Below are 22,067 nucleotides of genomic sequence, written 5' to 3' on the forward strand. Positions count from 1 at the left end.
TTGTGTTACTGTGGCCGGGCCAGCTGTGTGTGCCAGCTGGCAGTGATGGAAGTTAGCTTCTGTCCTCCCCCAGAGCCTGGGAGACAGGCCCCATCCCTCCTGATGATGCCATTTCAAAGGACTGGCTCTCAGGCTTTTGAGAAAGACACTCCTGGACAGACATGCGTGTACATCTCAAAGGGACAAGGGAAGGAGGTACGACTCTAAACGTTTTTAATGTAAATGCTCTAAGCAAGTTGGGTGGGGGGGTGGTCAGAGGCCTGTTGTCAGGTGTTGGTAGGAACAAGCGCTAAACGATTTTCACGGCCTTGAGCTTTTCAGACAGGAACTCAAAGGGTGGCCAGGTGGTCCCAGGGATGCTGCTTTGGGCTCCCAGAAGCCATGCTAGGGTCGGTCCAGTCTCTTGGTGCAGGGGTTTGGACGCAGTCACTATGTACCCAACTTCTGTTAGAGTTCTCAGTTTCAAACCCCACCCACCTGCCACCACACCATCCCCAATGTGGGAGGCACATCAGTAAATATCAGCCTCTGACACAGATGCTCATGAACCTACATGATGCAAAAGAGCTCTAAAAATGGGCCGTGGCTGACAGCAGGGCAGCCCTGAACCATACCAAGTGGCAGAGCAGGAAGTGGCCTTGGAGGCCAGGCTGAGAGGGAGAACAAAGCCACTGAGAAAAAAAAGTAAAGGTAACCAAGAAAAGTTAAGCTGCACACAAAGAGTATGGCCAACAGAGGGCAGCACCTGCGTGCAGGATGAAGTCTCCAGGGAGACCTTGTCCAATCTGTGCATCGCTGGGGGTGGATGGTGCCAAGGTCAGAGATGGTGGCCCTAGAGCCATAGGCTTGAGCAGGGAGCCACAGTAATTCTCCAGACAGTACCACAGCCTGGAGGAAACGCCCTTCAGGAATGTTCCATAGTGGCAATGGCTGACGAGCATTGAGCCATTACAAGGCGCCAGGCACTGCTTCGGAAACCAAAGGACCATGCTGAAGACCCCTGCTGTTCTCCACTCTGATCCCAGGCTTCCCGAATCGTCTTCTGGTTCCATCTTCTCGAACTGTTTCCTACCTCAACATCCCTGAGAGCTCTAGCACATTCCATTCTGTAACAGGGATGCCACAGATTCTTGGTGGAGGGAAGGAGGTGCTGCTCCTGCTGGCCATAGGGTGCACGCTCCCTGCAGAAGCCCCCAAAGAGCAGCCCTCGGTTAATTTTGGCTACTTTGAACAGAAATAGGATAGTTGATAATTCTGGAAAAGTGAGGAGCTGGAGGTGAAGTGAGAGGCGTGGCTAATCTTATCTGTGTGCTGGAAGTGACCTTCTGCTGATAAAGCTTTGGGCTTCCGGGAATGAAATCAGCTGGCAGCCACCACAGTTTTGCTTGACTTGTAACACCGGAAGATGAGGGCAGATGATCAGAGTCCTGTGTGGATTTAGGCCACATACTGGGTTAGCAAATCTAAATACGAATCTCTCATTGGGGAAATATTGGTCAAAAGGTCGAGAATTTCAGTTAGACAAAAGGAATAAGTCCAAGAGACCTAGTGTGCAGCCCACGGTGACAAGGTGCTCAACAGTGTGTTGTATGCTTGGAAATCGGTAAGAGTAGATTTCACAAAATGAAAAGTGAGGTATGCATTTGTTATTAGCTCAATTTAGCCATTTCACAATGTATACACATTTCCAAACATGGTATACACTTACATGTGCGCAATTTTTGTCAACTTAAAAATAATTGAAAAAAAAAAAAAAAATCACTCAAGCCAAACAAAACAGCCCATGGAATTCTGGGATGGAAGCCATGTCTATTACAACAGAACCTCCAAGGATGAAGGAGGCTGGGGCTTTAGGCAGCTCTCCAGGTGCCTCTGCCACATGCAGACCCGCACGGGGCCAGAGTTCGGGAATCCTGTGCCAGGTGCAGCCTGCAGTGCTACTTGTTAATGTGGAGTGTGGTCTACCTGTAATAGAATAACCTGGAATGCTTGAAAGTACGGGTTCCTGGGTCCCACACTGCACCCTACAGGTTTAGAGTCTCACATAGGGGATTCTAGACTTCACATTTTAAACCAGCTCCCAAGGGTTTCGGTGCTAACCGAAGCCCTGGAAGACAGGATGTCCAAGCCCTGGCACTGTTGACAATTTGGGCTAGATAATTCTTTGGGTGTTTTTGTGGGGGATGGGGAGCAAGAGACGGCACTGTTCTGTGCATCCTATGATGCTTAGCAGCACCCCTTCCCTTTACCCAGCAGATGCTAGCAGGGCCCCTCTCCCTGCTCCTGGCCATGACAACTATAAATGTCTGCAGCCATTTTGAAATGTTCCCTAGGGAAGCATCCCTACCATTGAAACCACTGCTCTAGAACCTCAACCCTCAAGGGATTTCCAAACTTAGTTACCACCCCAGACCCTCGGGGAAGGAGGCTGGGGGACCCTGAGGGGAGCCGGATGCCTTCAGCTGGCTTCCCCAGCAGGACTGGAGCTTCTGACCAGAGGACCCCACCCCAGCGACAAGGAAGCCCCCAAGCTGCCAGGGACTACCAGGTATCAGCAGGCACTGACCCCAGCACGAGCTGGTCCCTCTGTGAGCTGGTGCTTCCCAGGAGGCCGGGGGCAGGGAGCTCCGGCACGGCCCCGAGCCCAGTGGAACTTGGTGTTCTCCCTGCGGGCAGCTCCCTGAGCAGGGTGGGTGGACATGGTTGGGACGGATATTCTCAGACCCCTACAGGACCCCCGCCTTGGCTCTCTAACCTCAGGATTAAGGGTCATGATAGCAGCAAGGGTCTTCCTCCCTCCTGAAATGTCAGCATTTCGTCCTCTGACAAAGACCTGGGACACACTGGGGTGGTGACTTCATGTTCTCATTCTGTGTCCCATACAGCAGGAGCCCCAGGCTCTGAATTCCTGCAGATTCTGCAGCTTCAATCAGCTGCGATGCCAGGTGCAAAGGCCTTGCCCTTGGCCGGCAGCAATTGATTCAGCAAACATATTTCTCTTTTTTTTCTCTACCCAGCCTCCCAGAAGCAGTTTAACTTCACTTAGCAGCTCAGCTCAGCTTGGAGGTTGAGAGTGCAGAGCCTACACCTGGATCAAATTCCAGCTCTACTGATGATTAGTTGAGTGAAAGTGACTTAATCTTTCTGAGCTTCGTTTTTATTGATGAATCAGGATAATATTAGTAGCACCTGCCTCATAGGAGTTGTGAATATGAACTGAGATAATGGACTAAAGTGCTTATCTGGTCAATAAATGCTATTAATTTCATTATATTTACATATTAACTATTTAATTCCATGCCACATTTTATTCTGCCAGGATCTCGGCTTCCTTCCCCTTTTCTGTTCCCGTCATGGTCACCACACTGATGCACTTTGGGGAAGAGAAGGTGGCAAGTGCCCTGTGTGCTTTTGTATGTGAGGCAGGACTTGACAAATAAGTACCATGAAAAATACCTGGGGCCTGCTTAGGTATCTGTATTTTTGTGTTTCCTGTCAAATGTCTTTAATGTATAAATGTAGCATCTTCTCAGTAAAAACACAAATGCTTTTGGAGGACAGGGGGAGGAAGCGGATACTGGAATTGGCATGCTGTTTCTAAAGCCCTCTGGGAAAAACAAACATGTAAGAAATAACCAAGATATTCCTGGAAAAGCAGAGCATTGAGAGGGACACTGGCACTCCCAGCTACTAAAAAGTTTAAGATAAAGATACCATCTGCAAGGCTACAGAAATGCAAGCAGTGGGGCTGGCACATGAACATACAGATGACTCAAGGGGAGAAAATAAGAGTCCAGAAATAAATTTACAATCAGGAATTAAGAATATGATAAACAGCCAGACACAGTATCTCACACCTGTAATCCCAGCACTTTGGGAGGCCAAGGCGGGTGGATCCCTTGAGCCCAGGAGTTCGAGACCAGGCTGGGCGTCATAGTGAAACCCTGTCTCTACTCAAAATACAAAAATTAGCTGGGTGTGTGTAGAGGCGTGAGCCTGTAGTCCCAGCTACTCAGGAAGGCGAAGTAGGGGAAATAATTGAGCCCAGGAGGTTGAGGCTACAGTGAGCAGAGATTGTGCTCCTGCATTCTGGCCTGGGCAACAGAGCGGGACTGACTGGAAAAAAAAAATGAATATGATAAACATAGCAAACCAAATACATAAGGAAGAGATGAGTAGGGCAATTAACAGTGTCCAGAGTCCCAGCAGCAAAACAAATACAAAATGGAAGGAAACTATAAATGTTCTAGAAAAAACATTGGAGAATTTTTAAAATTATCATGTAATAGGGAAGGTCTATCTCAGGGGAAGAAAGAAAGAAATCCAGAGGCTATGAAGATAAAACTTTATACATTTAACTAAGTTAAAATTTAAATTTTCTTCAAGGCAAAAACCACACAAGTAGATAAATGAGCAAATGACACAAAAGAATTCACAGAAGAAGACATAAAAAACTTTTGAGCATGAAGAGATGTTAAACATAATTTAGTCAAGGAAAGCAAATTAAAACAGCAATGTAACCTCCTTATTACCTGATTAACCTTCTTATTACAGAGAGTGAGACTGTGATAACAGACTGTAGGACTGTGCTGGCCACTGCAGTGCATCTCCCCATGCTCTTGATGCTCCCATACACGCCAGGCGCCTTCCAGCTGCCAGCACTGGCTTCCTTCCTGGGCAGCAGGCTGGACGTACCATCAGGAGTTGGTATATAAATTGGCTCCCAGAGCTGCCTGTAGTGTCGCTGGCTTGCACATGTTCTGGATGGCCTACTGGGCCCAGAGAAGGTGAAATGTGAGGAGCACAGTAATCACAAAATGACCTGAGCCAAGTCGAGCCAATCCTAGGCTAGACTGGCCAAACTCCATGATACGGTTTGGCTGCGGCCCCACCCAAATCTCAACTTGAATTGTATCTCCCAGAATTCCCCTGTGTTGTGGGAGGGACCAAGGGGAGGTAATTGAATCATGGGGACCAGTCTTTCCCATGCCATTCGCGTGATAGTGAATGAGTCTCAAGAGATCTGATGGGTTTATCAGGGGTTTCTGCTTTTGCTTCTTCATTTTTCTCTTGCCGCTGCCATGTAAGAAGTGCCTTTTGCCTCCTGCCGTGATTCTGAGGCCTCCTTAACCTTGTGGAACTGTAAGTCCAGTTAAATCTCTTTTTTCCCTCAGTTTTAGGTGTGTCTTTATCACCACTGTGAAAACAGACTACTACAGCCCAGCTGAAGCAGAGACACACTAGCCAAAATTAAATACCTGTTGTTATAAGTCAGTTTTGGGGTGTTTTGTTATGCAGCATTACTGCAACACACCTGACTGATACAGTGCTGTTACATGTAGATCTAGTTCATTAGTGATATATACTTTCTTTTTCTACTCCCCTATTAATGACCCCTGTGTTACTTCCAGATTAACAAACAGTAAGCATCTTTTATATGTCTTTGTGCACATTTGCTGGAATTTCTCTAGGATGTATATTTCGGAGTCAAAGAGCTTTTAACATTACAAGAGATTGCCAAATTTCTCTCCAAAATGATTGTTTCAGTTTACACTCAACCAACCTTGTGTGAGTTTCTGGACTTCATTTGCTATTCATCTTCTTAAATGTTTTCAGTCAGATGATGTGTGTGAAATGGTAGTTTATTTTATTTTATTTATTTATTTTGAGCCAGAGTCTTGCTCTGTCGCCAGGCTGGAGTGCAGTGGCACAATCTCAGCTCACTGCAACCTCCGCCTCCTGGGTTCAAGCAATTCTTCTGCCTCAGCCTCCTGAGTAGATGGGACTACAGGTGTGTGCCACCATGCCCAGCTAATTTTTTTTTTTTTTGTATTTTTAGTAGAGATGGGGTTTCACCATGTTGGCCAGGATGGTCTCTATCTCCTAACCTCGTGATCCGCCCACCTTGGCCTCCCAAAGTGTTGGGATTACAGGTATGAGCCACAGCGCCTGGCTGGTAGTTTAACTTGCATTTCCCTAATGGCTGCTAAGCTTGACTCCACCTGTTTATTGGACATTTCGGTTTCCACTTCTCTAATTTGCCTACTGAAATCATTAGCTTGCTTTTCTATTACTTTTTTTTTTGGTCTTTCCCTATTGATTTATAGAAGTTCTTTATATATTTTTGGCTACAAGTTTCCCTACTCCTAGTGAATCTAGTGCCAGGAAAAGGGAAGGAAGGAGAAGGTGGGGAGAGAGGGCAAGATCAGACAGCCTCATTTCTCTTTCTGCTCTTCAAAACCATTGTTAAAAAAAAATGAAAAGCAAACCACAAACTGGAAGAAACTATTTGTAATGCATGTATCTTTCAAAAGACTTGTATCTTGAATATATGAAGAACTCATACTTCAACAATATGACAAACCCAAGTTTTAAAAGTGGGCAAATCTGAACCCTTACTTCAAAAGAAGAGCTGCAACCTTACCTTAGATCATGCACAGAAATAAAGTTCAGGAACGTCAGAGACCTAACCCCAAAGAGCAATATGTCAAAGTGTTTAAAGTAAATCATAAGAGAATGACTTCCTGACATCAGGAAAGGGAATAATTTTCTAAATAAGGCAGGGAAAGATTGTTGCGGTACATACTTATGAAAGATTGCCATCCAGATTACATAAACAACACTGACAAATTAATCTGAAAAATACAATTGAAAAATTGGCATGTATATTCCCAGCAACTCACAAGGAGGGAAACTTGAGTGGCCAATCAGTAGGTGAAAAATATACTTAGCCCCATTAGTAATTAGGGAAATGCACATTAAAGTCACAATGAGACATCATTTCATACTCATCAGATGGGCAAGTTATGTCTGCTAGCACAAAAGGCTGGGGAGGATGGGGGAAATGTAAGTAGGGGTGCAAATGGAATCAACCAGTTTGGAAAAACAATTTAGCAATACCTCACCAAGATGAACACCTCAGACCCAAAGACAAGCAGCTTCACTTCTAGGTGTCTATCCCAGAAAATTTCTTGTACATATCTGTGATGAGACATAGACAATGATATTTGTGTAGCAAAAAAAAAAAAAAAAAAAAAAAAAGAAAGAAAAAGAAAAGAAAACAATTGAAGGCTCCTTCATAGGGAGATGGATAACAATCTGGTTTATTCATACAAGGGAGTATTATACTATAAGATGATTAAAATGATGAACTGGAACTACATATGTCAACATAGGAAAAACTAAAAGTATAATGCTTAGCTTTTTTAAAAAGCAGTTATAAAATGATATATAGATTGTTTCATATATGTGTATTTCTAACCCTTATTACTGTCACTGGAGAGTCAAACTCTGTAAAAGATTTGAAAAGATTCAGTCTGAGTCAAGTATGAGTGACCATGGCCCATGACACAGCCATCAGGAGACCCTAAGATCATGTGGGTGGGGCACAGCCTAGTTTTATACATTTTAGGGAGACATGAAATATCAATCAAATACATGTAAGATGTACATTGATTTGGTTCATGTCAGGCCTCTGAGCTGAAGCTTACCCATTGTAACTTCTGTGACCTGCACATATACATCCAGATGCCCTGCAGGAGCCAAGAAGTCCGGGGCAGCCAAAAAAACAAAAAAGAAGTAAAATAGCCAGTTCCTGCCTTAACTGATTAACCAACATTCCACCACTGTGACTTGTCCCTGCCCTACCTTACCTTAACTGATCAACCGACCTTGTGAAATTCTTCTGGACAATAAGTCTTATAATCTCCCCACCATGTACCTTGCAACCCCCTCCTCTGCTAACAATAAATAACCACCTTTTACTGTAATTTTCCATTACCTACCCAACTCCTATAAAGCAACCCCTTCCCCATCTTGCTTCGCTGGCTCCTTTTTCAGACTCAGTCTGCCTGCACCCAGGTGATCAAACAGCTTTATTGCTCACACAAAGCCTGTTAGGTGGTCTCTTCACACGGAGGCACTTGACATTTGGTGCCGTGACTCAGATCGGGGGACCTCCCTCTGGAGATCAATCCCCCGTCCTCCCGCTTTTTGCTCCATGAGAAAATCCACTTACAACCTTGGGTCCTCAGACCGGCCCAGACAAAACACCTCACCAATTTTAAATCGGGTAAGCGGCCTTTTTTTATTCTCTTCTCCAACCTCTCTCGCTATCCCTCAACCTCTTTCTCCTTTCAATTTCCACGTCACCCTTCAATCTCTCCCTTCCCTTCATTTCCTTTCCCTTTCTGGTAGAGACAGAGAAGACACGTTTTATCTGTGGACCCCAAACTCCAGTGCCAGTCACGGACTCAGGAAGACAGTCTTCCCTTGGTGTCTAATCATTGCGGATTATTCACCCGCATTCCAGAGGTGTTTAATCACTGTGGGGACACATGCCTTGATCCTCCATCTTGGTGGCAAGTACCACCTCCCCTGGCTGGCAAGTACCATCCCCCCTTTCTCTGTGTCTCTACCCGCTCTTTTCTCTAAACTTACCTTTTTACTATGGACAACCTTCCAGCCTCCATTCCTCCTTCTTTCCCCTTAGCCTCTGTTCTTAAAAACTTAAAACCTCTTAAACTCTCACCTGACCTAAAACCTAAGAGTCTTATTTTCTTCTGCAACTCTGCTTGGCTCCAATACAAACTCGACAATGGTTCCAATAGCCAGAAAATGGCACTTTCGATTTCTCCATCCTACAAGACCTGGATAAATTTTGTCAAAAAATGGGCAAATGGTCTGAGGTGCCTTATGTCCAGGCATTTTTTACACTTCGTTCCCTCCCTAGCCTCTGCTCCCAATGCAACTCATCCCAAATCTTTCTGCTTTCTCTCCTGTCCATTTCTTCAGTCTCTATCGCAACCTCAGAGTCCTCTGAATCCTCCTTTTCTGCAGACCCCTCTGACCTTTCGCCCCCTCCCCAGGCCACTCCTCGACAGGCTGAATCAAGTCCCAATTCTTCCTCAGCCTCTGCTCCCGAACCTTATAATTCTTCTATCACCTCCCCTCCTCACACTCAGTCTGGCTTACAGTTTCATTCCACGACTAGCTCTCTCCCACCTGCCCAACAGTTTCCTCTTAGAGAGGTGGCTGGAGCTGAGGGCATAGTAAGGGTTCGTGTACCTTTTTCTCTATCAGACCCTTCCCACATCAGTCAGCATCTGGGCTCTTTCTCATCAGACCCCACTAAATATATACAGGAATTCCCATATTTGAATCAGTCCTGCAATTTAACCTGGAGTGACTTAAATGTCATCCTGATCTCTCCCCTCTCCCCAGATGAGCGGGAAAGAGTTTATGCCCTAGCCCAATCTCATGCTGACACCTGCCAGCATCATATGCCAGATATCCAAGAAGGCATGAGGGCAGTTCCCCGAGATGATCTCTGATGAGAATACCAGACAGGCTCCCCAGGTATAGCTAGGCGGGATTACATGGTCTCTTGCCTAGATGAAGGGCTAAAAAAGGCAGCAAACAAAGCTGTTAGTGATGGCAAGGTTAAAGAAGCTACCCAAGGTAAAGACAAAAACCCAGCCCAGTTATTGGCCCGCTTGGTGGCTACCCTTAGATGCTTTACAACCCTAGACCCTGAAGGGCCAGAAGGCCATCTTATTCTCAATATGCATTTTATCACCCAGTCAGCTCCTGACATTAGGGAAAGGCTTCAAAAATTGGAATCTGGCCCTCAAACCCCACAACAGGAATTAATCAACTTTGTCTTCAAGGTGTTCAACAATAAAGAGGCAGCCAAGCAGCAATGTATTTCAGAGCTGCAACTGCTTGCCTCTGCTGTAAGAGAAACCCCAGCCATGCCTTCAGCACATAAAAACTTCAGAACAACCAAACCACAGCCTCCAGCTACTCCTTTAAGCCTTCCTCATGGACCTTGCTTCAAGTGTCGCAAAACTGGCCACTGGGCCAAGAAATGCCTGCAGCCCAGAATTCCTCCGAAGCTGTGTCCCACCTGTGTGGGATCCCACTGGAAATCGGACTGTCCAACTAATATCACAGCCACTTCTAGGGCTGTGGATCAAAGCTCTCTGGATCAAAGCTCTCTGGCTGACTCCTTCCCAGGTCTCGGCTTAGTGGCTGAAGACTGATGCTGCCCAATCGCCTCAGAAAGCCCCCTGGACCATCACAGATGCCGAGCTTCAGGTAACTTTGACAGTGGAGGGTAAATCCATCCCCTTTTTAATAGATACGGGGGTTACCCACTCCACATTACCTTCTTTTCAAGGGCCTGTTTCCCTTGCCCCCATAACTGTTATGGGTATTGACGGCCAACCTTCTAAACTCTTAAAACTCCCCCACTCTGGTGCCAACTTAGACAACATTCTTTTATGCACTCTTTTTTAGTTAGCCCCACCTGCCCAGTTCCCTTATTAGGCCAAGACATTTTAACTAAATTATCTGCTTCCCTGACTATTCCTGGGCTACAGCCATACCTCATTGCTGTCCTTTTGCCCAATTCAAGGCCTCTTTCACATCCTCCCTTTGTGTCTCCCCACCTTAATCCACAAGTATGGGACACCTCTGCTCCTTCTCTGGCAACCAACCATGCACCCCTTACCATTCCATTAAAACCTAATCACCCTTACCCTGCTGAACACCAGTATCCCATCCCACAGCAAGATTTAAAGGGATGAAGCCTATTATCACTTGCCTGTTACAGCATGGCCTTTTAAAGCCTACAGATTCTCCTTACAACTCCCCTATCCTACCCATTCAGAAGCTGGCTAATTCAAGACCTTTGCCTTTAAAGCCTACAAATTCTCCTTACAACTCCCGTATCCTACCCATCCAGAAACCGAACAAGTCCTACCAGCTAGTCCAAGACCTTTGGCTCATAAATCAAATTGTCCTTCCCATCCATCCTGTTGTGCCAAACCCCTATACTCTCCTCTCCTCAATACCCACTTCCACAGCTTATTATTCTGTTATCGACCTCAAAGATGCCTTCTTTACCATCCCCTTGCATCCCTCCTCCCAACTTCTTTTCGCCTTTACTTGAACTGACCCTGACACCCACCAGTCCCAGCAACTCACCTGGACTGTCCTATCCCAAGGTTTCAGGGACAGCCCACACTACTTTGGTCAGGCCCTCTCTCATGACTTACTTTCATTCCGCCTGTCTGCCTTCCACCTTATTCAATATGTTGATGACTTTCTTCTTTGCAGACCCTCTTACCAATCTTCCCAGCAGAACACTATCCTACTTCTTCAACATCTCTACTCAAAAGGGTACCGAGTATCCCCTTCTAAGGCTCAAATTTCTTCCCCTAGTGTTACATATCTCAGCATAATCCTCCATCAACATACACACGCTCTTCCTGCAGACCGTATTCAGTTCATCTCCCAGACCCCATCCTGACCACCAAACAACAACTCCTTTCCTTCTTAGGCATTGCTGGATACTTCCAACTCTGGGTACCAGGCTTTGCCATTCTTTTTTTTTTTTTTTTTTTTTTTTGAGATGGAGTCTCGCTCTGTCGCCCAAACTGGAGTGCAGTGGCCGGATCTCAGCTCACTGCAAGCTCCGCCTTTCGGGTTCACGCCATTCTCCTGCCTCAGCCTCCCAAGTAGCTGGGACTACAGGCGCCCGCCACCTTGCCCGGCTAGTTTTTTGTATTTTTTAGTAGAGACGGGGTTTCACCGGGTTAGCCAGGATGGTCTCGATCTCCTGACCTTGTGATCCGCCCGTCTCGGCCTCCCAAAGTGCTGGGATTACAGGCTTGAGCCACTGCACCCGGCCCAGGCTTTGCCATTCTAACCAAATCGCTTTACAAACTCACTAAAGGTGATTTAACTGATCCCATAGACCCTAAGTCCTTTCCCCATTCTTCTTTTCATTCTCTCAAAAAGGCCCTAGAAACAGCTCCCACACTGGCACTCCCTGACTCATCTCAACCTTTTTCCTTACACACAGCTGAAATACAAGGCTGTGCTGCTGGAGTTCTCACACAGGAGCCAGGCCCACGACCTATAGCCTTTCTATCCAAACAACTTGACCTCACAGTTCAAGGCTGGCCCTCATGTCTACATGCGGTGGCAGCCACCGCTTTAATACTTCTAGAGGCCCTCAAAATCACAAGCTATGCTCCACTTACCCTCTACAGTTCTCACAACCTTCAAGCATTAATATCCTCCTCACACCTTTCACACTTACTGTCTGCCCCTCGACTCCTCCAGCTCTATTCACTCTTTATTGAAATCCCAACAGTAACTATTGCCCATGGGCCCGATTTCAGCCCGGCTTCTCACTTAGCACCCAGCACAAGTCCTGAGCCACACGACTGTTATCTCCCTAATATACATAGCATCTTCCCCCTTTCCTCATATTTCTATTTTTCCAATCCCAAACCCAGACCACACTTGGTTTATTGATGGCAGTTCCTCTAAACCCTGCCAAATCTCGCCAGTTAAAGCCGGTTATGCTGTCGTGTCCCATACCTCTATTATCAAGGCTGCTGTACTTCCTCCCTCCACTACTTCCCAACAAGCTGAACTGATTGCTTTAACCTATGCACTCTCTCTCGCCAAAGGAATGCACATTAACATTTACACTGACTCCAAATGTGCTTTCCACATCCTCCATAACGATGCTGCCTTTTGGACCGAAAGAGGTTTTCTCACCACACAAGGTTCTTCCATTATCAATGCCTCTCTAATAAAGGCCCTCCTTAAGGCTGCTCTCTTGCCAGCCAAGGCTGGGGTCATTCACTGTAAAGGACACCAGAAACCAACTGATCTTATTGCTAAAGAAAATGCCTATGCCAACAAAACAGCCAAGGAAATAACCAATGCCTCCACACCCGCGAATATTCCAGCCCCCATTCCAGAAGGCCAGTATTTTTCTTTCTCCTTTATCACTCTCACCTACTCTTCTTCTAAAAACCTGCTCTACCAGTCTTTTCCAACTCAGGGTAAGTGGTTCTTAGATCATGGAAAATTCATTCTTCCATAGCTTAATCCAGGAGACAAAGATTATTTTACTTATTATCTCTCCTGTATAGGCTCTGCAATAAAAACTATTGAACTTCTCCATTCAGACCGCTGCTCATACCTATGGGAAAAGGGTAATATAATAGATCATTGGCTTAACAATAGGGAATCCCACTCGTATGACAGAAAATGGGGACAAAAAGCTTTGGTACGTAAAACATCATTCCTTCCCTGGCCTAAAAACTCATCGCCACCTACATTAAAGCTAATATGCCTGATTACTGTTTTTAGAGAACTTATTTTATTAGGGCAATTCCAAGCTCAAAAATGTGCTAACTGGCACCTTGTTAGCTACATAGAAATGCACCCTAGACCCGAAACTTACTGTTCTAACTCATTATAAAATTTTCTTTAAGGTGTCCACGCATTCCCTGGTCATGCTTGAAGCAGTCCTGAGAAACATCACCCCTACCCCAATAATCCCCAGAAAAAACTGATATTTTCTTTATCTTTTCTTATAACTTTATATTTTATACATAAAAAGACAGGAATGTCAGGCCTCTGAGCCGAAGCTCAGCCATTGTAACCCCTGTGACCGGTACATATATGTCCAGATGGCCTGCAGGAGCCAAGAAGTCTGGAGTAGCTGAAAAACCACAAAAGAAGTGAAACAGCCAGCTCCTGCCTTAACAGATTGACCAAACTTAAGACATTCCACCATTATGACTTGTTCTGGCCCTGCCCCAATTGATCAATTGACCTTGTGACATTCTTCTGGATGATTAATCTTATGATCCCCCGACCAGGCACCTTGTAACCCCCTCCTCTGCTAACAATAGAAAACTACCTTTAACTGTAACTTTCCACTGCCTACCCAAGTCCTGTAAAGCTGCCTCTCTCCTACCTCCCTTCATTGACTCTCTTTTCAGACTCAGCCCACTTGCACCCAAGTGAATAAACAGCCTTGCTGCTCACACAAAGCCTGTTTAGGTGGTCTTCTCTTTTTTCTTTTTTTTTTTTTTTTTTTTTTTTTGAGACGGAGTCTCGCTCTGTCGCCCGGGCTGGAGTGCAGTGGCCGGATCTCAGCTCACTGCAAGCTCCACCTCCCGGGTTTACGCCATTCTCCTGCCTCAGCCTCCCGAGTAGCTGGGACTACAGGCACCTGCCACCTCGCCCGGCTAGTTTTTTGTATTTTTTAGTAGAGACGGGGTTTCACAGTGTTAGCCAGGATGGTCTCGATCTCCTGACCTCGTGATCCGCCCGTCTCGGCCTCCCAAAGTGCTGGGATTACAGGCTTGAGCCACCGCGCCCTGGCCTGGGTGGTCTTCTCTACGGACACATGTGACAGTTCAGAAAGCTGGGACAACTTGAAATGGGGTGAGCTGGGTGGGGTGGGTAAGGTGTTCCAGGTCATAGGTAGATTTTAAAGTTTCTCGTTGGCAATCGGTTGAAAGGGTCAAGTTATTATCCAAAGACCTGGAATCAATAGAGAGAAATGTCTGGGTTATGATAAGGGATTGTGGAGACCAAGGTTTGATCATGCAGATGAAGCCTCCAGGTAGCAGGCTTCACAGAATAGATTGTAAATGTTTCTTATCAGACTTAAGGTCTATGTTGATGTTAATTACCATTAGCTCTTCCTGAAATCCAAAAGGGAGGAGGATACAGTGAGGCATATCCAACCCTCCCTTCCCATCATGGCCTGAACCAGTGTTTCAGGTTAACTTTGGAATGCCCTGGCCAAGAGGAGGTGTGCATTCAGATGGTTGGAGGGCCTTAGAATTTTATTTTTGGTTTACATTACCTAGAGAGAGAGAGAGAGAGAGAGAGAGAGAGAGAGAGAGAGAGTGAGTAATGGACATACACATACTGGATTATTTGACAGACACTGGAAGGGCTCACTAAGCCTTCTTGGCAGCTCCCTGGGGACCTGCCTGGAGCCTGGAAAGCTAAAAACAACATTTCCCAGAAATCTTTGGAGCCAGCTTTTGCAAGGCACTTGGGGATTATGAAGAAGATGCACCTGGGTAAGCGTTAGTGGCAGAAATGAGCAACTCGAGGCAGAGGCCATGCACAGGATGGAGCTCTTCTGGCAAGCACAGTACTGGAGCCGTATGGCCCCTCCAGGGTGAGTGAGGTTCTGCATGTAGTCTAGTCCTCAGGTCATTCATGCTAAGCTGTGGTAGTAGGGGTGGTGGCAGCTTGCTCATGTGGCACTGTGGCTGTATGCGTGTCTCCTAGGGTAAGTGGCAGTGGCGTTAGCTCCATCACTGTGGCAGGAGCCGAAGGTATCTGGGGTCAGTGACTTTATGTGACCAGTTTTGTGGAATAGTTGTCAGCCTTGTTCCTGGATTTAACCTAGAAGCTCTTCCTCTAGCCCTGCCAAGGATTCTTGAACTATTTAATACACCTTAGAAAATGCATTTTTCCTTAAACTATTAATAGGTAGAGTTATGTCTATTGTTTGCACCAAAGAACACTGGCTTATAGAAGAGAGTGATCAGCCTCTACCTCAGGGTACTGATTGGCTCAGAAGAAGGAAATAGGGAAAGAAAATAGGGTGGGGGCGATGGAGCTTTGGGTATGTCACAATTTTTTCTTTGAAAAAGACAGGGAGATGTCTGAAGCAAATGTGGCAAACATATAGCTACTCTTTGAGGTGTTTTTTGTGGGTATCTGAAACAATATTTTTTGTGCTTTTCTAGATGTTTAAAATGTTTTATTATTTAAAAACAATGTTTAAGGCTGGGCTTGGTGGCTCATGCCTGTAATCCCAGCACATGGGAAGGCTAAGGTGGATGGATCCCTTGAGCCCAAGACCAGCCTGAGCAACATGGCAAAATCCCATCTCTACAAAAAAAAACAAACAAAAAAAAAACGAAAGTTAATTGGGCACAGTGGCACACACCTGTAGTCCCAGCTACTCACAAGGCTGAGGCGAGCAGCTCGCTTGAACCCAGGAGGTCAAGGCTGCAGTGAACTGTGATCACGCCACTGCACTCCAGCCAGGGCGACAAAGCAAGACCTTGTTTCAAAATAATAATAATATTATTATTATATATATTTATTATTTTAAAAATATATACAAGTGATGAAGTAGGCAAAGATTTCTCTAAAAGGACACAAAAAGCAATGACTATAGAAGACTGACAAACTGAACTTCATTAAAATCAAAATTCATTAAAATTGAACGTCATCATGATAAACTTCTGTCCTGCTAACACACGATGAAGGCGGAAATGGCAAGCTACAGCTGGGGAGGATCTTTACAATCCATACATCTGGCAGAGGATATGCAGCCAAAGATGCTAGCAACGCCTACAAATCAGTCAGGAAAAGACAACCCAATACTGAACAGCACTTCCAAAGCGGATATGCACATAGCCAAAAAATACAGAAAAGATGCTCAGGATGGAAGGAGTAAAAAATTATAAGGAAATTGGCCGGGCACGGTGGCTCAAGCCTGTAATCCCAGCACTTTGGGAGGCCGAGATGGGCGGATCATGAAGTCAGGAGATCGAGACCATCCTGGTTAACATGGTGAAACCCCATCTCTACTAAAAAATACAAAAAACTAGCCGGGCGAGGTGGCGGGCACCTGTAGTCCCAGCTACTCGGGAGACTGAGGCAGGAGAATGGCGTGAACCCGGGAGGCGGCGCTTGCAGTGAGCCGAGATCCGGCCACTGTACTCCAACCTGGGCGACAGAGCTAGACTCCGTCTCAAAAAAAAAAAAAAAATTATAAGGAAAATATGTTGTACGTTTTACATACTAATTCGTTATTAGCATTCAACATATTTTACTGCAGTTTTTGATTAGGAAGGACATTCCTATGAAATAAAATTCAAAAGGTACAAATTAGCTCACAGTGAAAATGCCCTCTTTGCCCCTTAACAACACAGTTCCCCTCCCTGGGTCATTGTTACAAGTTCTTGTATGTCTTTTCCAGAGAAACTCTAGCATGTAGAAGTAAACATGTACATGCTTATGTATATTCATACATGCATGTATTCTCCCCTTTTTAAAACACAAACACTCCCAAGACTATACTCTTTTTTTTTTAAACTGACTTAACGATGTATCCTGAAAAGTCAGTCCATATCAGTACACAGTTTCCTTATTTTTAAAAATGAATGCATAGGCCAGGCGTGGTAGCTCATGCCTGTAATTCCAGCACTTTGGGAGGCCAAGGCAGGTGGATCACCTGAGGTCAGGAGTTCAAGACCAGCCTGACCAACATGGAGAAACCCCGTCTCTACCAAAAATACAAAATTAGCTGGGCATGATGGCACATACCTGTAATCTCAGCTACTCAGGAGGCTGAGGCAGGAGAATCCCTTGAACCCAGGAGGTGGAGGTTGCAGTGAGCCGAGATCACACCATTGCACTTCAGCCTGGGCAACAAAAGTGAAACTCTGTCTCAAAAAACAAACAACAAAAATGAATGCCTAATATTCCATCATGTGGATGTACCATGCTTGCTTTATGCAATACACTGGGACTGTTTTTAGACTTTTTATTCCATTCCATTAATCTGGCTGTCAATACATTGCACAAATACATAGTGTTTCGACTGTAGTAGCTTTAAATATATGTTGATATGTGTCAGGGCTTGTTCCTACCAACCCCCAGCCATCGCTATTCTTTATCTGAATTTTTCTAGCTGTTCTTGTTTATTTTTCCACCTGAGCTCTAGAATCTGGTTCTTTTTTTTTTTTTCTTGAGGCGGAGTCTCACTCTGTTGCCAGGCTGGAGTGCAGTGGCTCGATCTCAGCTCACTGCAACCTCCGTCTCCTGGGTTCAAGTGATTCTTCTGCCTCAGCCTCCCAAGTAGCTGGGACTACAGGTGTGTGCCATCATGCCCAGCTAATTTTTGTATTTTTAGTAGAGAAGGGGTTTCACCATGTTGGCCAGGATGGTCTCTATCTCTTGACCTCGTGATCCACCCACTTCAGCCTCCCAAAGTGCTGGGATTACAGGCATAAGCCACCATGCCTGGCTGAGAATCTGGTTCTTAAAAGTTCCTGTTGGAATTTTTCCTGGGATTACGTTAAATTGGTAGCCTATTTTAGGGAGAACAGATATCTTTTAGATATTTAGTCCTCCTGCCCCTGAACGTGATATGCTTTTCCATTTATTCAGGTTTTCTTTTTGTTGTCTTTAGTGATGCTTAAAGGTTTGGGTTTTTCACATAGATTTTGTACATTTTCTGCTAAGCTTTTTCCTTGATGCTTAATCTTTTTTATTGTTAGTAAACAGCTGGAGTCTTTCCTTCCTTCCTTCATTTATTTAATGAATTTCCTTCTGTTGTGCAATGGCACGATCTCAGCTCACTGCAACCTCTGCCTTCTGGCAGTGATTCTCATGTCTCAGCCTCCCAAGTAACTAGGATTATAGGCGTGCACCATCATGCCCAGCTAAGTTTTTGTATTTTTAGTAGAGACAGGGTTTCTCCATGTTGGCCAGGCTGGTCTTGAACTTATGGGCTCAAGTGATCTGCCTGCCTTGGCGGCCTCCCAAAGTGCCAGGATTACAGGTGTAGGCCACTGCGTCTGGCCTGCCTTTACATTTTCTAACTGGTTGTTGTCTGCATAGATGGTGGCTTTCGATTTCCATTTATCAATATTAAAGCCAGACACCTTACTGAATTATTTTATTAGCTCTAGTAATTTTTGTCAGTTAATTATCTTGTGTTTCTCATTTATGCAATCAAGTCACTTGAAATGATGATAATTTTACCTCTTATCTTCCAGTTAATAAGCCTCTAATTTCTCTCTCTTAACTACTGGTGTTGACTAAAACCACCAGAACAATGTTAAATGATAATGGTAATAGTATATGTGATTATCTTATTCTTGAATTTAACAGGAATACATTTCATGTTTTCCATGTAAGCATTATACTACCTTTAAGGTTGAGGTGGATATATTTGATCATGCTAAGAAAACAGGCATCTATTTCTATTTCACTACAATCGAGTTATTATCCAGATGGATATTGAATTTTGTTGAATCCATTTCAGTAGCTGAGGAAATGGATTATGACTTTTCTCTATACATCTATGACCACCAAGAATACATGTGCAGTTGAATGGGGTTGGGTTTATTGGCTCCTTGCAAGGAGGAAGAAAGTAAACCAGAGACCTATGGGGTGTCTCACAAGAGGGTGTTAAAAAGGACTTTCTATAGGACAGAGCTTGTTTTAGTAGATTTGGGGGAGGGTGCAAGAAAATGGGGATTTCCTCTCAATGGGATGATGTCGGGAAGTAGGGGCAATTCTATAATTGTGTATTTTTTAGATAATTCTTATGGAGAAGACGAGAAGAATAGAGGGAGGCTAAAGCTATGATGGTGAAAAGCAGTAGTCATTTGTATCAGCCAGGATAGGGGGGTTTCCTGTGGTTTGGATAATGTTCTTGTTTTGTCTGTGCTCAGAGATCATTATGGAGTGGTCTTATCTCTGCCAAAAGACAAGAGGGATTTCTGGGAGCACCACAAGCTAAGAAAAAGACACGGAACAGATTCTTTCCTGGAGCTTTCAGAGAGACTACAAAACCTTGATTTCAGACTTCTACCCTCCAGAACCAAGAGACAATACCTTTCTGTTTTTCAGGCTATCCTGTTTGTGGTATTTTCTTACTGTAGTCCTGGAAAACTAATAAAGATGCCAACTTTAAAATGTACAGAGTTGCCAGGTGTGGTGGCTCATACCTGTAATCCCAGCACTTTGGGAGGCCGAGGCAGGCGGATCACGAGATCAGGAGTTCAAGACCAGCCTGGCCAATATGGTGAAACCCCGTCTGTACCAAAAATACGAAAATTAGCCAGGCGTGGTGGCACCGAGCTATAGTCCCAGCTACTCAGGAGGCTGAGGCAGAAGAATCGCTTGAACCCAGGGAGCCAAGATCACACCACTGCACTCCAGCCTGGGTGACAGAGTGAGACTCCATCTCAACAACAACAACAACAACAAAACAAACAAACAAAAAATGTACAGAGTTTTTCAAGGTTCTTTAGGGGCCTGTGAGCCCAAAAGTTTGCTTTAGATCAGTGTTTTTCAAAAGCTTACAGATACCGTGTGATTCTGATGCATTTTACTCCCTTAGGGGTTTACTTTAAAAGTCATTTTCTGGGCTCGTTCCAGACCCATAGAATGGGTGTGGGCCCTGTATTCTGCATTTTCAAACAAGTTTCCCAGGTCCTTCTACATCCCAAACCACTGCTGAAGTAGGTAGATACCTGGGCTGTAGACAAAAATGTGGATTTAATCTTCACCTGGTCTATTACTGAGCAAGTAAGAGTTAAAGTATACACTCTACCGGGAAAATCCGCAGTTCCAAGTCGAGTGACTCTGACACGTATTCACTGCACAGCATTTGTAAAATTGGGGGTGTGGAACAGATTTTTTTTTTTTTTTGAGACAGAGTCTAGCTCTGTTGCCCAGGCAGGATGGAGTCCAGTGACGTGATCTCGGCTCACCATAAGCTCCGCCTCCTGGGTTCAAGTGATTCTCCTGCCTTGGCCTCCCGAATAGCTGGGATTACAGGCATGCGCCACCATGCCTAGCTAATTTTGTATTTTTAGTAGAAACGGGGTTTCTCCCGGTTTCTCAGTCTGGTTTCCAACTCCTGACCTCATGTGATTCACCTGCCTCGGCCTCCCAAAGTGCTGGGATTACAGGCGTGAGCCACCACGCCTGGCCCAGAACAGACTTCTTAAGAATCTGTCTAGCTCTGACATTCCACAAGGCTATGAAATGGTCCAGGAAGAGTTAGGGCAGGCTAGCAAATTCAGGTGCCTTTGCCTTTGGGAAGATGGAGGCAAAGCACTTTGTCCATCCAATTACTTTGTATTTATTTATTGTTTGTTTGTTCGCCCTGACTCCAGTCTTGACAGTTACTCTACATTTTAAAACACTGTTGGGACTAACCCCACCAGCCTCTCCCCTGACCCGAGACAGAGTCAGCAGCTAATGTAGCTACTTCCCACTTTCTGTCACCCCTGCAAACGGGGCAAACAGGGATGCTGTATCTGGAAGCTCTAGAGGCAGGAGTCAGTCCTATTTATCCTTTTGTAAAACACCTACCAAAACGAGATGATTTTAGGTCCTCCCTCCTGAAAGTCGGCTTGGCTGCAGCGAAAAGTTTTGCACCTACAGGAAGACCAGCATTTCCTTCCCTTCGTCCTCTCCCAGTCCATCCCTGATTGGTCTTTTGCCCTCTTTTGAGTAAGAAACTCCTTGTTTTAGAGTGTTTCTGGATTAACGCTAGAAAGGGACCAGCTCTGAACCCATTGTATGGATCCCATGTAACAGTACTCTTACCAGAAAAGGGGTTTCATCCCAGACCCCAAGGGCAGGTTCTTAGATCTTGCACAGGAAACAATTCAGGGTGAGTCGCAGAGTACAGTAAAGTTAAAATGGTTTATTAGAAACTAATATCTTAGAGTAGGGTGTCCTCAGGAAGCAAGAGGAAGAATGCCCTACCTCAAATGTAATGCTTCCTTGTGTAGGATATTAGGGGTAAGAATAGTGTATTTTATTATAAAGGCTTGTGATCGGCTTGTGACAGACTATTTGTATTGTTATTCTCTTGTGCAATTAATTTCAGCAAACATTTATGAGTGGACTATTATCTTTAGAGCGAAACATAGTTTAAATTAAGAATGCCTTTTTCCAGGCTGGGTGCCATGGCTCACGCCTGTAATCCCACCACTTTGGGAGGATGAGGCAGGTGGATCACTTGAGGTCAGGAGTTCGAGACCAGCCTGGCCAATATGGCAAAACCCTGTCTCTACTAAAAATATAAAAATTAGCCAGGTAAAGTGGTGCATACCTGTAATTCCAGCTACTTCGGAGGCTGAAGCAGGAGGATCAATTGAACCCGGGAGGCAGAGAATGCAGTAAGCCAAGATGGTGGCACTGCACTCCAGCCTCGGCAACAGAGTGAGACTCCAAAACAAAACAAGAGTGCCTTTTTCCATTAACTTGTTTCCTCAACAATAAACATCTTGTGATCAAGAGTGCTAACTTCCTGGGAATGCAACCCAGCAGGTCTTGCCTTCTCCAACCTTTATTTAGGATAGAGTCACTCTGGTTAGGACGCCTCTGACAATACAACCCAAATCATTGGTGGCTCATGAAAAGAACTCACTCCTTGGCTAAACTTGAGTCAGTCTCCTCTC

At 45.1% G+C, this 22,067-nt stretch overlaps 1 long non-coding RNA gene across 2 annotated transcripts in view; it reads right to left on the minus strand.

Moving 5' to 3' along the window:
- LOC115898215 overlaps positions 1 to 22,067 on the minus strand; it is a 25,274-nt gene continuing 3,207 nt past the window's right edge. Inside the window, exons 1-3 of one of the 2 annotated variants that reach the window (XR_004057898.1) lie at positions 17,182 to 17,227; positions 4,533 to 4,772; positions 1 to 1,427 (exon numbers count right to left, since the gene is read on the minus strand). This is a non-coding gene — a long non-coding RNA (uncharacterized LOC115898215). Of the gene's footprint in view, positions 1,428 to 4,532; positions 4,773 to 17,181; positions 17,228 to 22,067 lie in introns of those variants that run through there. The other variant, XR_004057899.1, reaches the window with a different exon arrangement.

The sequence above is a fragment of the Rhinopithecus roxellana genome, chromosome 6 (assembly GCF_007565055.1).
Source record: "Rhinopithecus roxellana isolate Shanxi Qingling chromosome 6, ASM756505v1, whole genome shotgun sequence".
Lineage (NCBI taxonomy): Eukaryota > Metazoa > Chordata > Mammalia > Primates > Cercopithecidae > Rhinopithecus > Rhinopithecus roxellana.